The 13,777-nt window shown below is 40.0% G+C and overlaps 1 protein-coding gene across 8 annotated transcripts in view; it reads left to right on the forward strand.

The window, feature by feature from the left end:
* Window positions 1-13,777, forward strand: part of slc2a9l2 (solute carrier family 2 member 9, like 2) — a 368,855-nt gene that overhangs the window by 81,928 nt on the left and 273,150 nt on the right. The gene's annotated exons all lie outside the window — the stretch shown is intronic.

The following is a 13,777-nucleotide window of genomic DNA, read 5'->3' on the forward strand; positions in this document are numbered from 1 at the left end:
GAAACGTTTGCAACAAAAATTCCCAGCTCGGCGAACAGAACCACAACAACGAGCACCCGAGCTACAAATCTTCGCACAAACTTTGAATCTTCTGGAATGTTTGAGTAGCGCTGGTTATGGAGGTGGGTAGATAAAAGTTTGTTGTACTTACAGTTTTTGATGTTTGAGATGGAATTGAAATACTGTTTGTTGAGAGTATGAATTCTCCTGAGGATGTAGTACAGAGTGGGTCCTTTGCAATTCTGAGAGAGTGTGGCCCTCAGCTGAGGCAGGAGATAAGCATGTCTGTCAAATTAGTGCTCATTTAGGATTTCTTTGGTTTACACTCAATTTTTTGCTTGGAATGCATGAGCAATTTGTTGACATGAATAGTGCCCTTAATTTTTGGCTATATTTTTTGTTAGCACCATTGATAGATGGAGCAATGAGTATATATGTTCCAGTCCACATTACTGCAGTGCTCCATATTGTCCAGTGACAAACCGGAGTCAGCCGCTGTCTGCTTGAGGACAGTGCTACAGTATAATTACACTGATTGTACACACTAGGCAGAAACAATGCCTCATATCCTCTGAGAGATCTTGGGTAATCAAAGATTCCTTTTATGTTAAGCAGCCACACTTTCTTCCCACCCTGGGAAAATAACCATTTTGATCATTTCAGCACATTCTTTCAATGTGCCACTGGAGGGGAATGCACTTTGAAGGGGGTTTACAAAGTGTCACTGGACTTACAAAGGGGTTTCACAGTACCTCATAAAATATTAAGTCATAATAACCTATGATGTTGGAGATAGTACTTGATGTGAATAGAGAATTGGCTAATGGACAGGAAAGAGCGAGTGGGGGGTAAAGGGATCTTCCTCAAGTCAACTTTTTGCTTGGAATGCACGAGCAATTTGCTTACGTGAATAGTGCCCTTAATTCTTGGCTATATTTTTTGTTAGCACCATTGATAGATGGAGCAATGAGTATATACGTTCCAGTCCACATTGCTGCTGTGCTCCATATTGTCCAGTGATAGACCGGAGGCAGCCGCTGTCTGTCACAGGGATCAGTTTTGGTAGCACAACTGTTATATATTAATAATTTGGTGGAAGAAAATGAATGTACTGTGGCTAAATTTGCACATGACACAAAAATAGGTGGAAAGGCAGAATGCAAGAGGGCAGTCTCAGAAAAAAGTACAGTTGAGAACAGAAGCGAGTCAAACACTCAGGGCTGGCAGGGACAAGGTAGGACTAATAAATTAAACTGCATTTATTTCAATGCCAGGGGCCTTAGAGGGAAGGCAGATGAACTCAGGGCATGGTTAGAAACATGCGACTGGGATATCATAGCAATTACAGCTCAGGGATGGGCAGGACTGGCAGCTTAATCTTCCAGGATACAAATGCTACAGGAAGGATAGAAAGGGAGGCAAGAGAGGAGAGGGAATAGCATTTTTGATAAGGAATAGCATTATAGCTGTGCTGAGGGAGGATATTCCTGGGAACACATCCAGGGAAGTTATTTGGGTGGAACTGAGAAATAAGAAAGGGATGATCACCTTATTGGGATTGTATTATAGATCCCCTAATAGTCAGAGGGAAATTGAAAAACAAACTTGTAAGGTGATCTCAGCTATCTGTAAGAATAATAGGGTGGTTATGGTAGGGGATTTTAACATTCCAAACAAAGACTGGGACTGCCACAGTGTTAAGGGTTTAGATGGAGAGGGGTTTGTTAAGTGTGTACAAACAATTTTCTGATTCAGTAAGTGTATATACCTACTAGAGAAGGTGCAAAACTTGGCGTACTCTTGGGAAATAAGGCAGGGCAGGTGACTGAGGCGTCAGTGGGGGAGCACTTTGGGGCCAGCGACCATAATTCTATTAGATTTAAAATAATGATGGAAAAGGATAGACCAGATCTGAAAGTTGAAGTTCTAAATTGGAGAAAGGCCAATTTTGACGGTATTAGGCAAGAACTTTCAAAAGTTGATTGGAGGCAGATGTTCGCAGGTAAAGGGACGGTTGGAAAATCGGAAGCCTTCAGAAATGAGTTAACGAGAATTCAGAGAAAATATATTCCTGTTAGGGTGAAAGGAAAGGCTGGTAGGTATAGGGAACGCTGGATGACTAAAGAAATTGCAGGCTTGGTTAAGAAAAAGAAGGAAGCATATGTAAGGTATAGGCAGGATAGATCGAGTGAATCCTTAGAGTATAAAGAAAGTAGGAGTATACTTAAGAGGGAAATCAGGAGGGCAAAAAGGGGACATGAGATAGCTTTGGAAAATAGAATTAAGGAGAATCCAAAGAGATTTTACAAATACATAAAGGACAAAAGGATAACCAGGGAGAGAATATGGCCCCTCAAAGATCAGCAAGGCAGCCTTTGTGTGGAGCTGCAGAAAATGGGGGAGATACTGAATGATTATTTTGCATCAGTATTTACTGTGGAAAAGGATATGGAAAATATAGACTGGAGGGAAATAGATGGTGACACCTTGCAAACTGTTCATATTAAAGAGGAGGAAGTACTGGATGTCTTGAAATGGGTAAAGGTGGATAAATCCCCAGGACCTGATCAGGTGGATGCTAGAACTCTGTGGGAAGCTAGAGAAGTGATTGCTGGGCCTCTTGCTGAGATATTTGTATCATCAATAGTCACAGGTAAGGTGCCGGAAGACTGGAGGTTGGCAAACGTGATGCTGCTGTTTAAGAAGGGTGGTAAGGACAAGCCAGGGAACTATAGACCAGTGAGCCTGACCTCGGTGGTGGGCAAGTTGTTGGAGGGAATCCTGAGGGACAGGATGTCCATGCATTTGGAAAGGCAAGGACTGATTAGGGTTAGTCAACATGGCTTTGTGCATGGGAAATCATATCTCACAAACTTGATTGAATTTTTTGAAGTAACAAAGAGGATTGATGAGGGCAGAGTGGTAGATGTGATCTATATGGACTTCAGTAAGGCATTCGACAAGGTTCCTCATGGGAGACTGATTAGCAAGGTTAGATCTCATGGAATACAGGGGGAACTAGCCATTTGGATACAGAACTGGCTCCAAGGTAGAAGACAGAGGGTGGTGGTGGAGGGTTGTTTTTCAGACTGGAGGCCTGTGATCAGTGGATTGCCACAAGGATTGGTGCTGGGTCCTCTACTTTTTGTCATTTACATAAATGATTTGGATGCGAGCATAAGAGGTACAGTTAGTAAGCTTGCAGATGGCACCAAAATTGGAGGTGTAGTGAACAGTGAAGAGGGTTACCTCAGATTAAAACAGGATCTTGAGCAGATGGGCCAATGGGCTGAGAAGTGGCAGATGGAGTTTAATTCCGATAAATGACAGGTGCTGCATTTTGGGAAAGCAAATCTTAGCAGGACTTATACACTTAATGGTCAGGTCCTAGGGAGGGTTGCAGGTTCATAGCTCCTTGAAAGTGAAGTCGCAGATAGATAGGATAGTGAAGAAGACATTTGGTATGCTTTCTTTTATTGGTCAGAGTATTGAGTACAGGAGTTGGGAGGTCATGTTGCGGCTGTACAGGACATTGGTTAGGCCACTGTTGGAATATTGCGTGCAATTCTGGTCTCCTTCCTATCGGAAAGATGTTGTGAAATTTTAAAGGTATCAGAAAAGATTTACAAGGATGTTGCCAGGGTTGCAGGATTTGAGCTCTAGGGAGAGGCTGAACAGGCTGGGGATGTTTTCCCTGGAGCATCGGGGGCTGAGGGGTGACCTTATAGAGGTTTACAAAGTAATGAGGGACATGGATAAAATAAATAGGCAAAGTCTTTTCCCTGGGGTCGGGGAGTCCCGAACTAGAGGGCATAGGTTTAGGATGAGAGGGGAAAGATGTAAAAAAGACCTTGGGGGCAACTTTTTCACACAGGGGGTGGTACGTGTATGGAATGAGGAAGTGGTGGAATGCAACATTTAAAAGGCATTTGGATGGGTGTATGAATAGGAAGGGTTTGGAGGCTTATGGGTCGGGTGCTGCTAGGTGGGACGAGATTGGGTTGGGATATCTGGTTGGCATGGACCGAAGGGTCTGTTTCCACGCTGTACATCTCTATGACTGAGATGTGGAGGAATTTCTTCCCTGAGGGTTAAGAGACTTTGGAACTCCTTGCTGCAGAAAGACCGTGTCATTGTGTATACTTAAAGTTGAGATGGATAGATTCTTGATAGTAGGGGAAACGAAGGTTATGGTGAAAGGGTAGGAAAGGGGATGTGAGGAGTGTCAGATCAACCATGATCCTATTGAATGGCTGAGCAGGCTTGAGAGGCTTATGGTAAGAGAGAATTGAACAATTGCTCATCGACACTCAATGCCATTGCCATCGCTAAATCCCCCACTATTAATATTCTTGGTGTTAGCATTGAGCAGAAGCTTTACAGGACCATGGGCAGCACGGTGGCTCAGTGGTTAGCATTGCTGCCTCACAGCGCCAGGGACCCAGATTTGTTTCCATCCTGGGCAACTGTCTGTGTGGAATTTACATGTTCTGTGTTTGCATGAGTTTCCTCTGGGTGCTTCAGTTTCCTCCCACAGTCCAAAAATGTGCAGGCTGGGTGGGTTAGCCATGGGAAATGTGAAGTTCCAGGTGTGGGGGTGGAGGAGGTGAAGAAGGTTAGAGGGCGAAGAAGATTAGAGATGAAAATGCCATAGAACAAAAGAAGAGGTAATGAAGAAATGAAGTGTTGGTCCAGAGAAGGTGCTAATAGCAGAATAAAGGTCAGCTTTGGCTGAAACAAAAAGCATGAAAACAAAATACAGACACTGGATGAAAAATTATCCAACTGGAGAACAAAGTTCATGGCCTGAAGTTGTTGAACACTGCATTGCGTTCTGTGAAGAACTCAGTGAGAAAATGAGATGTTTTGCAACCTTGTCTTGAGCTTCTGTGTAAAACCACACCTTGGTCTCTGGATTGCTACTTCAGTGACATTGGCTCAGTGGTTAGCACTGCTGCCTCACAGCACCAGGGACCCAGATTCAATCCCAACCTTGGGCAACTGTTTGTGTGGAGTTTACACATTTTCCCTGTGTCTATGTGGATTTCCTCCGGGTGCTCTGGTTTCCTCCCACAGTCCAAAGATGTGCAGGTCAGGTGAATTGGCCATAGTGTCAGGTGCATTCATCAAAGGGAAACTGGTCTGGGTGGATTACTCTTCGGAGGGTCGGTGTAGACTTGTTGGGCCAAAGGGCCTGTCCCCACACTATAGGGAATCTAATCATCCCCCTGCAGGTTTTGGAATGTCTAGTTGGTAGTGTCTGAGGGCAACTTTCCCTGCAAGTTCTCGATCAACACTGATTGTTATAGAGCTCGGTCACCTGCTTATGATCTACCTGCAACAGCCAGATTTCTCTGCCATTAATAGTCAAGATGATTTCAGTTCAAAACTATTATAAGTGGTCAGCAGAGATTGATTGTAAACAGAGTGCATTGTAAACAAGGTAATAGTCTGGAAGAAATAGTTACACTGGGTTTGAAATTTTTAACTCTGTTTCTCTCTCAATAGATATTTGTAGGCATGTCTGCATTTCTTCGTCACTTTCTGTCTTTATTCAAAAACTTAGAATTTAGCTCAAGAGAAAAACCCAGTAAATGGTGCGTAATTGCGTTTAATGGGAAATTAATTTAACTTATTGAACTTAATTTTGTAAATGATCAAATAAATTATAAGTTAATTTATTATATCTACCAGTGACAGTTAATTAAATCATCTATGTGTGACTGAATGCATAGAAATTAATTTCTAGAGTAAGAGGCTGAGTCAACTATGTAATCTAGGTCCAGAAGGTATATATATAAGTAAACAGTATCTGCTGATTCATAGAACAATCACAGAACAGAATGCATCACAGACAGAATTCAACAGTTAGGAATTTGGTGGGAATTGTATATAGAGTGTGAAGGGGATGCTGCTTTTTCCCATGATATCCATGGTGCTTTGTATTACTGAGTCATAGAGTCATAAAGATCTACAGCATGGAAATAGATCCTTTGGTCCAACTTGTCCATGCCAAATAGATAACATAGTCCCATTTGCCAGCACTTGGCCCATATCCCTCTAAACCCTTCCTATTCATATATTCATCCAGATATTGTAATTGTACCAGCCTTCACCACTTCCTCTGGCAGCTCATTCCATACTTGCACTACTCTCTGTATGAAAATGTTGCCCTTAGGTCCCTTCTAAATCTTTCCCCTCTCACCTTAAATTTATGCCCTCTAGTTTTGGACTTCCATAACCTGGGGAAAAGACCTTGACTATTTGCCCTATCCATGCCTCTCATGATTTTAAGAACTTCTATAAGCTCACCCCTCAGCCTCCAATGCTCCAGGGAAAATATCCCCAGTCTACTCAGCCTGTCCCTGTAGCTCAAACCCTCCAACCCTGACAACACCCTTGTCAAATTTTTCTGAAGCCTTTCAAGTTTAATAATATCTTCCGTATAGCAGGGAGACCAGAATTTAGTGCAGTATTCCAAACGTGGCCAAACCAATGTCCTGTAGCACAGCAACAAGACCTTCTCCTGGTAAAGGTGTAAGTTAAATATAATTAGATTTTTAATTAGATCAGCTCATTAGTTAAAAGTTTAAAAACTACAAGCCAAGTCAAGTAAATATACAGATCGATCCCTTAAAATAAATAAAACAGGACTACATAAGGACAGCAGGGCAAGTCGTGCGCTGTTACTCCAGGATGTGGAAAGCATTGGACAACAATGAGGAATAATCTTGACTCAAAAAAGCAGGACGTAGAATCCAAATGGGCGGAGATAATAATTAAAAAGTGTCGGAAAATGCTGGTGGAAGTAATCCTTATCCCTCCTAACAGTAACAGTGCTGTTGGGAAGAGTATTCATCAAGAAATAAAAAGAGCTAGTAAATAAAGGCAAGGTGATTATTGCAGAGGCTTTAATTTTCCTAAAGTTTGTACAAATCAAATCATCAAAATTAGTTTAGGAGCTGAGATAACAGAGTATAGCTGGGGCAATTCTCTGGAATAAAATGCTATGGAACAAACTGTGCAGAGGCTCTTCTTGATCTTGTTTTGAATAAAGGACAGAGATGACTGGTAATCTCACAGTAAGGAATCCTCTGGGAAAAATTAGGAGAACATTCTAGAATTTTAAGTTGAGCTGTAAAATGATCGACGTAAGGCTAAAACCTTAATATTGAAACCAATAACGTAGATGTTCAGATCAACTTGGCTAAGACAAACTGGGAAATAAAATTAAAACCTAGTTAAGGCATTGATGAAGATTAGCAAAAATTAACATTTAAATAATTAACTCATAATTTTAATGAATCTATATTCTGCTGAGAAGTAAACACTATATGGGAAAATAGATATGTCTATAGTTAGTTAAAGTGTTAAGCGATACATTAATTTATAAGTAGACGCTTCTGTTATTGTCAAGAACAGTAGGAAGCCTGAGTATTGGGAGTACATTTGCTAACAGTGAACAATGAACAAAAAATAATTGAATGGGAGAATACATAATAAGACCATTAGACCAGAAGACAAAGTAGAAGTAGACCATTTGGCCCATCGAGTCTGTTCTGCGATTCAGTGAGATCACATCTGATCTAATAATCCTCATTTTCACTTTCCTGGCTTTACCCCATAATCCTTGATTCTCTTACTCATTTAAAATCTGTCTATGTCAGCCTTGAGTATACTTAATGACCCAGTCTTGATAGTTGGACTTGAATTCCACAAATGTTTACCTTCCAACAGAAGGAATTCCCCCTCATTTGTGCCTTAAATGAATAGCTCCTAACTCTGAGATTTCCCTTTGTGATCCTAGACTCTCTTGGAAGGGGAAACAACCTTTCTGCATCTATCCTGTCAGGCCCCCTAAGAATCTTGAATGTTTCAATAAAGTCTTGATTTGGAGATGCCACTGTTAACAGCTAACCCGAGAATGCAACTTTAAAAAAAAGGGTTTTGTAATTTACACATGAAAGAAGTGAAACTATCACTGTATTTTAACAGATGAAAGGCTTAACAGACAATTAATTTTTCAATGTATAACTTCAGTTACATCCCACTGTAAATTTTTGCTATAAATTCTGTGTTACGATCGAGCCCTCCACAATCACCTGATGAAGGAGCGTCGCTCCGAAATCTAGTGTGCTTCCAATTAAACCTGTTGGACTATAACCTGGTGTTGTGTGATTTTTAACTCAATAAAGTCGTTACTCATTCTTCTAAAGTCCAGTAAGTGCAAGCCCAACCTACTCAACCTCTCATAAGAAAATCTCCCCATGCCTGAATCAACCTACTCAAACATCTCTGAATTGCTTGTAATGCCAATAAAGTGTATCTCTTTCCTTACATAAGGGTATCAATATATTCACAGTATTCTAGCTGTAATCTGGCTGGAGCCATTTACAGTTTTAGCAAACCTCCCTACTTTTATACATCATTTCCTTTGAAATAAAGGCTAACAGTCCATTTGCCTTCCCTATTACCAGATAAACTTGGATGCTAGCGTTTTGGATTCATGCATAAGAACCCCCAAATCCCACTGTGTTGTAGCTTTGTGTAGTCTGAACATGTTTCTAACCCAAGTTTCTCACACTCAAAATAATGATAAATTATACTATGTAATGATTACTGTTTCCCAGGATATTGTGTACTCTGAGATTATTTATTAAACCTGCCTCAATACACATTAGCAAACCCAAAGTATTCTGTTCTCTGGTTAGGAACATATTGTTCGAAGGAAACTTCCCCAAATACAGTCTATTACTTCCATGGGGAACAAAGAAATGTCACAGACGTTATATAAATATTTTCTATCTTAACACTGGGAACCATAGAATCTATCAAAATAACAAGGTATAAGTGTTTTATGAGAACAAGTAAATAATACTGATGAAGTAAAGTAACTAAAGAAATTAATGTGATTAAAAATGATAAATCCTTTGAAACACATATTATATTATCGGGCTCTAAAAGAGATGGAATTAGAGGTAATGGATCACAGGTGATTTGATTTGATTTATTGTTGTCACATCCCCAAATAAGAATGCAGCCCATAAATATCCAACTAACAGTGAATCCATGCCTGAACTCAGTCCAAATAAAGTCCAAATTAAAATTTGGCGTGTAGCTTGGGACCATATGAGCATAACAGCATTTGCCTCTTCCCCAATGTGTTCATTTTGGCATGACTGAAATATGAGGCTAGTTAATATGCACTGTTGCCAAGGGAAAGACATGGAGCTCCATTATAGTTCCATTTATCAATTATGAACCTGTGAGCCACTGACTCTGTTTTTCATGTTCTCTGTAGAAAGGAAGAAGTCCCACAACAACTAATGAGTTATAAGTCTGTCTTGCAATGACAGATTTGATCATGAAAAGATCACTTCAATTGCAAGTGTGTTTGGTATACTGATGGTTTTTCCCTAATTTCTATGGTATCAAATTTCAATTGAGGAGAAGTTGTTTATGTAAAAGTGTAATTTTAATACTGCTCAGCACAACGCTAATTCACAGCAATCAAACATTCCTGTAAATCTGTAATTATCTCATAAAGCTTTTACTTCCAGCACTCTTTAAATATCAAACAGTCGCATGCATTTTTGCTGCCTTCCATTGATTTCTCAAATTCCTCAACCTTCGGGAGATAAATGAACACTTAGAGCTGATGTAACATAACTGACTCAATAATTATTGTGAAGTTTATTGATTCAGCTTTTTCATACTGTGTAACAAGATCCTTCTGGTTCTCCTGACACTCCCTTCAGCTATTGTCCCTCAAATAAAAGAAAATGAATGAAAAAGAAATATTGATGTCATCCGAATGATCTGTAGAAAGTTTGTGAAAGAAAAGTCTTTAGCTTGTCTGTGCTGATGAAGCCTGGAAAACTTCATTATCTTCCTATTGTGGCTAGTGGCTGTCGAAGCTAAATCAATAACAGCACTTTAAAGAGAATTTGGTTAATACTTGAGGAGGAAAATCACTAAAGTACATAGAAAAGAAATTTCACTTGAGTAAGTTGCTTTGGCATGGAGTTGGCTGAGATCTGAAGCCAAATGGCTTCTGCTGAGAGCTCCTGTACTTGAAGGACAGATGTCCAAGTCTATGTAATTAAGAATGTACTTGGTGTATTATCATTGCAGGGTAGCCAGATTTTAAGAGATTGTGCTTCTGATTGACTTCACCAATTTTGTGAGGGAGGATGCTGGTGGGGAATAAGCCCCCTGCAAAATGTATACTGTGAATAAAAGGAATGGCTATCTGATGGGACATAGAGTCAAGATAAATGGATCATTTTTTAGGTTGACAAACTGAAACTTTTGGAGTGCCATAAGACTCAGTGCTGGGGCCCGCAACTGTTAACAACTTATGCTAATGAAAACCAAAAGAACTGCGGATGCTGGAAATCAGTAACAAAAACAGAAATTATTGGAACATCTCAGCTGGTCTGGCAACATCTGTGGAGAGAAAGTAAGAGTTAATGTCGCTGAAGAACTCGGGAATGGTGTTTTGGAGAACGCTTACCTCCGTTGGCAATTCCAGCGGCATCAATTCACGTGCTTCATTCTGCACATGTGCCAGTGTCCACACCGAAGTCTCTGCACCGTTCTGAGCATGTACAATGTCAGCTGCCAACAGAGCAGTTTTCTGTGAGAAGTACTGTACAGAGAGCAGCTGTCTCACATTTTTAAAATGAATTGTGTTAAATTTACTTTTGGTAATAAATATGATTTCAACCTTCATTCAGGCTGTGCTATACTTTGTGTTAGACGTTTAGATGATTTTTGAGTGATCTGCCTCAGCCCCATTTTTCCCATAGGCCCCATTACTTGTATTATGCGATTTTCTGTTACTTTACTGGAGGCTTTACTGGAATGTAACTGTGGCATTATTGGAGAACTACCTGTACGTGTATTGGAAGCTATTCAAATAAGCTTCCTGAGGCTGATTCCTGAATTGAAGGGGTTATCTTACGAGGAAAGGTTGAACATGGCGGCACTTTTTCAGTTGTAGTTAAGAATAATGAGAGATGATCTTATTCAAAAACATAAGATTCTGAAGGACTGTGTCAGGGTAGCTGCTGTAGAGAATATTTCCTCTAGTGATAGATTCGAGAGCTAAGGGGTAGAGATTAAAAAATGGTACTTCATATTTAAGAACAAGATAGCGAGCTTTGAGAAGATTTGTAGCTCAGGTTGAGTTTCTGGATGTAGGTTTGCTTGCTGAGCTAGAAGGTTCATTTTTAGATGTTTTGTCACCATACTAAGTAACATCTTCAGTGAGCCTCTAGCTGAAGCATTGCTGTTGATTCCTGCTTTCTATTTATATGTTTGGGTTTCTTTGGATTGGTGATGTCATTTCCTGTGGTGATGTCATTTCCCATGTGATGTCATTTCCTGTTGTTTTTCTCAGGGGGTCGTAAATCAGGTCCAAGTCAATGCGTTTTGTCAATAGAGTTCCGGTTGACTTGGACCCGATTTACCACCATCTAAGAAAAAGAACAGAAAATAACATCACCACAGGAAATGACGTCACCAATCCAAAGAAATCCAAACATATAAATATAAAGCAGGAATCATTAGCAGTGCTTCAGCCGAGGCTCATTGAAGGTGTTACCTGTATGGTGACGAAACGTCTGAAAACGAACCTTCCAGCTCAGTGAGCGAAACTACATTAAGAACAAGATTTTTGGGATTCTGTTCCTCAGTGAGTAGTGGAGATTGGGTCATTCAAGGTGGAATTCTGATCAGCAAAAGAGTCAAGGGTTGGATGTGTGGGGAGACCAGGCAGGAAAGTAGAGTTGAGACCACAAACAGATCAGCCGTGATATTGTTGCATGGTGGGGTTGGATCGAGGGGCCGACTGGCCTACTTGTGCTCCTACCTCTTATGAATTTATTCCTCTTCTCCTCCTTTTACATTTTCTTCCTTCTTTATCCCTACTTCTCTGACCGAGCTCTCCATTTATATTTCCTTTTTGTCTCTCTTCTTCCCTCTTCTTTGTTCCAATTCTTTTTTCCTCTTCTTCTCTCACTCCATTCATCCTCATTTCCTTTTCTTTCCATTCCCACAATGCTCTCCCTTCCTCTTAACATCTGTTCCCCTCCTCTTCCACCCTCCATTCCTCTTTTTTTTTCTTTTTACTTCTTTTCCAGCTCTGCAACAATTAAAATGTTGCTCTAATTTCTACATCTACTTGAGAGCCAAGATTGGTTTGACCCTTTGGGGTGGTTAGTCTGATTTGCCCATCTTCCTTCACTTTGTCTGCATCCAGACTGGAATTTATTTTCTTCGCATTTTCAGTTTTCCACTTCAATTCTTAAAATTGATTATTGATTATTCCAAAAATAAATTTTATTTTAAATTTTATATTTTGTTGTCAGTGATATGAGTGATGCATTTACCACTTGTTTATCACCATATATGTGATATTCCTTTGATATTATTTGTTATCAAACAGATAACAACCACTTAGGTTTTAATTTAGTAGTGAGACACTTTTTAAATGCTTGAAGAAATGTGAAATTTGATCAAAATGATCTCAATTTTCAAATACTAACGTTTGACAGGTTTTATAATGTGTTAATTGCTCTATATTTCTCCATATTCAATCTTATAATTTATTGTAATCAGTGTACAATATTATGACATGCAGTATTGCAGTTCGGTTAATAATTTGATGATAATTAACTAGTGAGAACTCCACAGGGGATGGTATCTTGTTATCAAGTCACCCTTTATTTACACATTGGAGAGTCCTTGACAATGACCCAGCTCCCTCAGAGCCAGCTGTCAGATTAAACAGTAAGTCTGACAGTCCTGTTCTTCTCTGTCTGCCAAGACTCCCTGATTGGTCCAGATTAACAGCCCCAGTCAGGGAACTCTTATTCTCCAATGTCCTCATTACAATCATGACACCCAGTATGGTAAAAATAAAGTTTACATGACAATGTTTTGTTCAAAATGCTAAATATAGAATTCAGAAAGAACTACTTAATTGTTCTTCCCTCTGTCTGGTTTCACTGATTATATTCACCTTTGATTTAATTATCTATTTTAATGGCTTCTGCAAACACAGGCATTATGCAAAAAGTGGGCAAATTCATTCCTTTCTTCACATCCTGTTTTTACGAATACTTTTGGTAATCCAAATAGTGACTTTTCAAGCAGCACATGAGGGAGCTTTGCAGAGCTGCCCTTTTTCCCATTGCTATACAATTGTTTAACTGTGTTATTAAAATGCATCAGGATTTATCCTGCTGTTTGGCACAGTAAATGGCACTTTTGAGTAAAAATTCTTTGAATTTACTTTTTGAGTATCTTAAACTATCAAGCCAGGCAGATATTTACCAGCTAATTTGACTAGGTTCACCTAAAATCAAAGAATTGTCTGTAAGGCATTACAATTCCTGATAAATTTAAGATTTAGACCAATAGAACTAACAGTGGAAAAATCGAGGGTAATTTAAGCCTTTCTGTGATAGACTTGCACTATCCAAAAGGGTGGTAAAAACAATGACTGCAGATGCTGGAAACCAGATTCTGGATTAGTGGTGCTGGAAGAGCACAGTACTTCAGGCAGCATCCAAGGATATCCAATCCCTCTACACCTCCATCCGCCATGACCAGGGCCTCCAAGCCCTCCGTTTTTTCCTCTCCAGACGTCCCCAACAGTACCCTTCCACCGACACTCTCATTCGTTTGGCCGAACTGGTCCTCACACTTAAGAATTTCTCCTTTGAATCCTCCCACTTCCTCCAGACCAAACGGGTAGCCATGGGCACAC

This window comes from Chiloscyllium plagiosum, chromosome 1, assembly GCF_004010195.1.
Source record: "Chiloscyllium plagiosum isolate BGI_BamShark_2017 chromosome 1, ASM401019v2, whole genome shotgun sequence".
Classification (NCBI taxonomy): Eukaryota; Metazoa; Chordata; class Chondrichthyes; order Orectolobiformes; family Hemiscylliidae; genus Chiloscyllium; species Chiloscyllium plagiosum.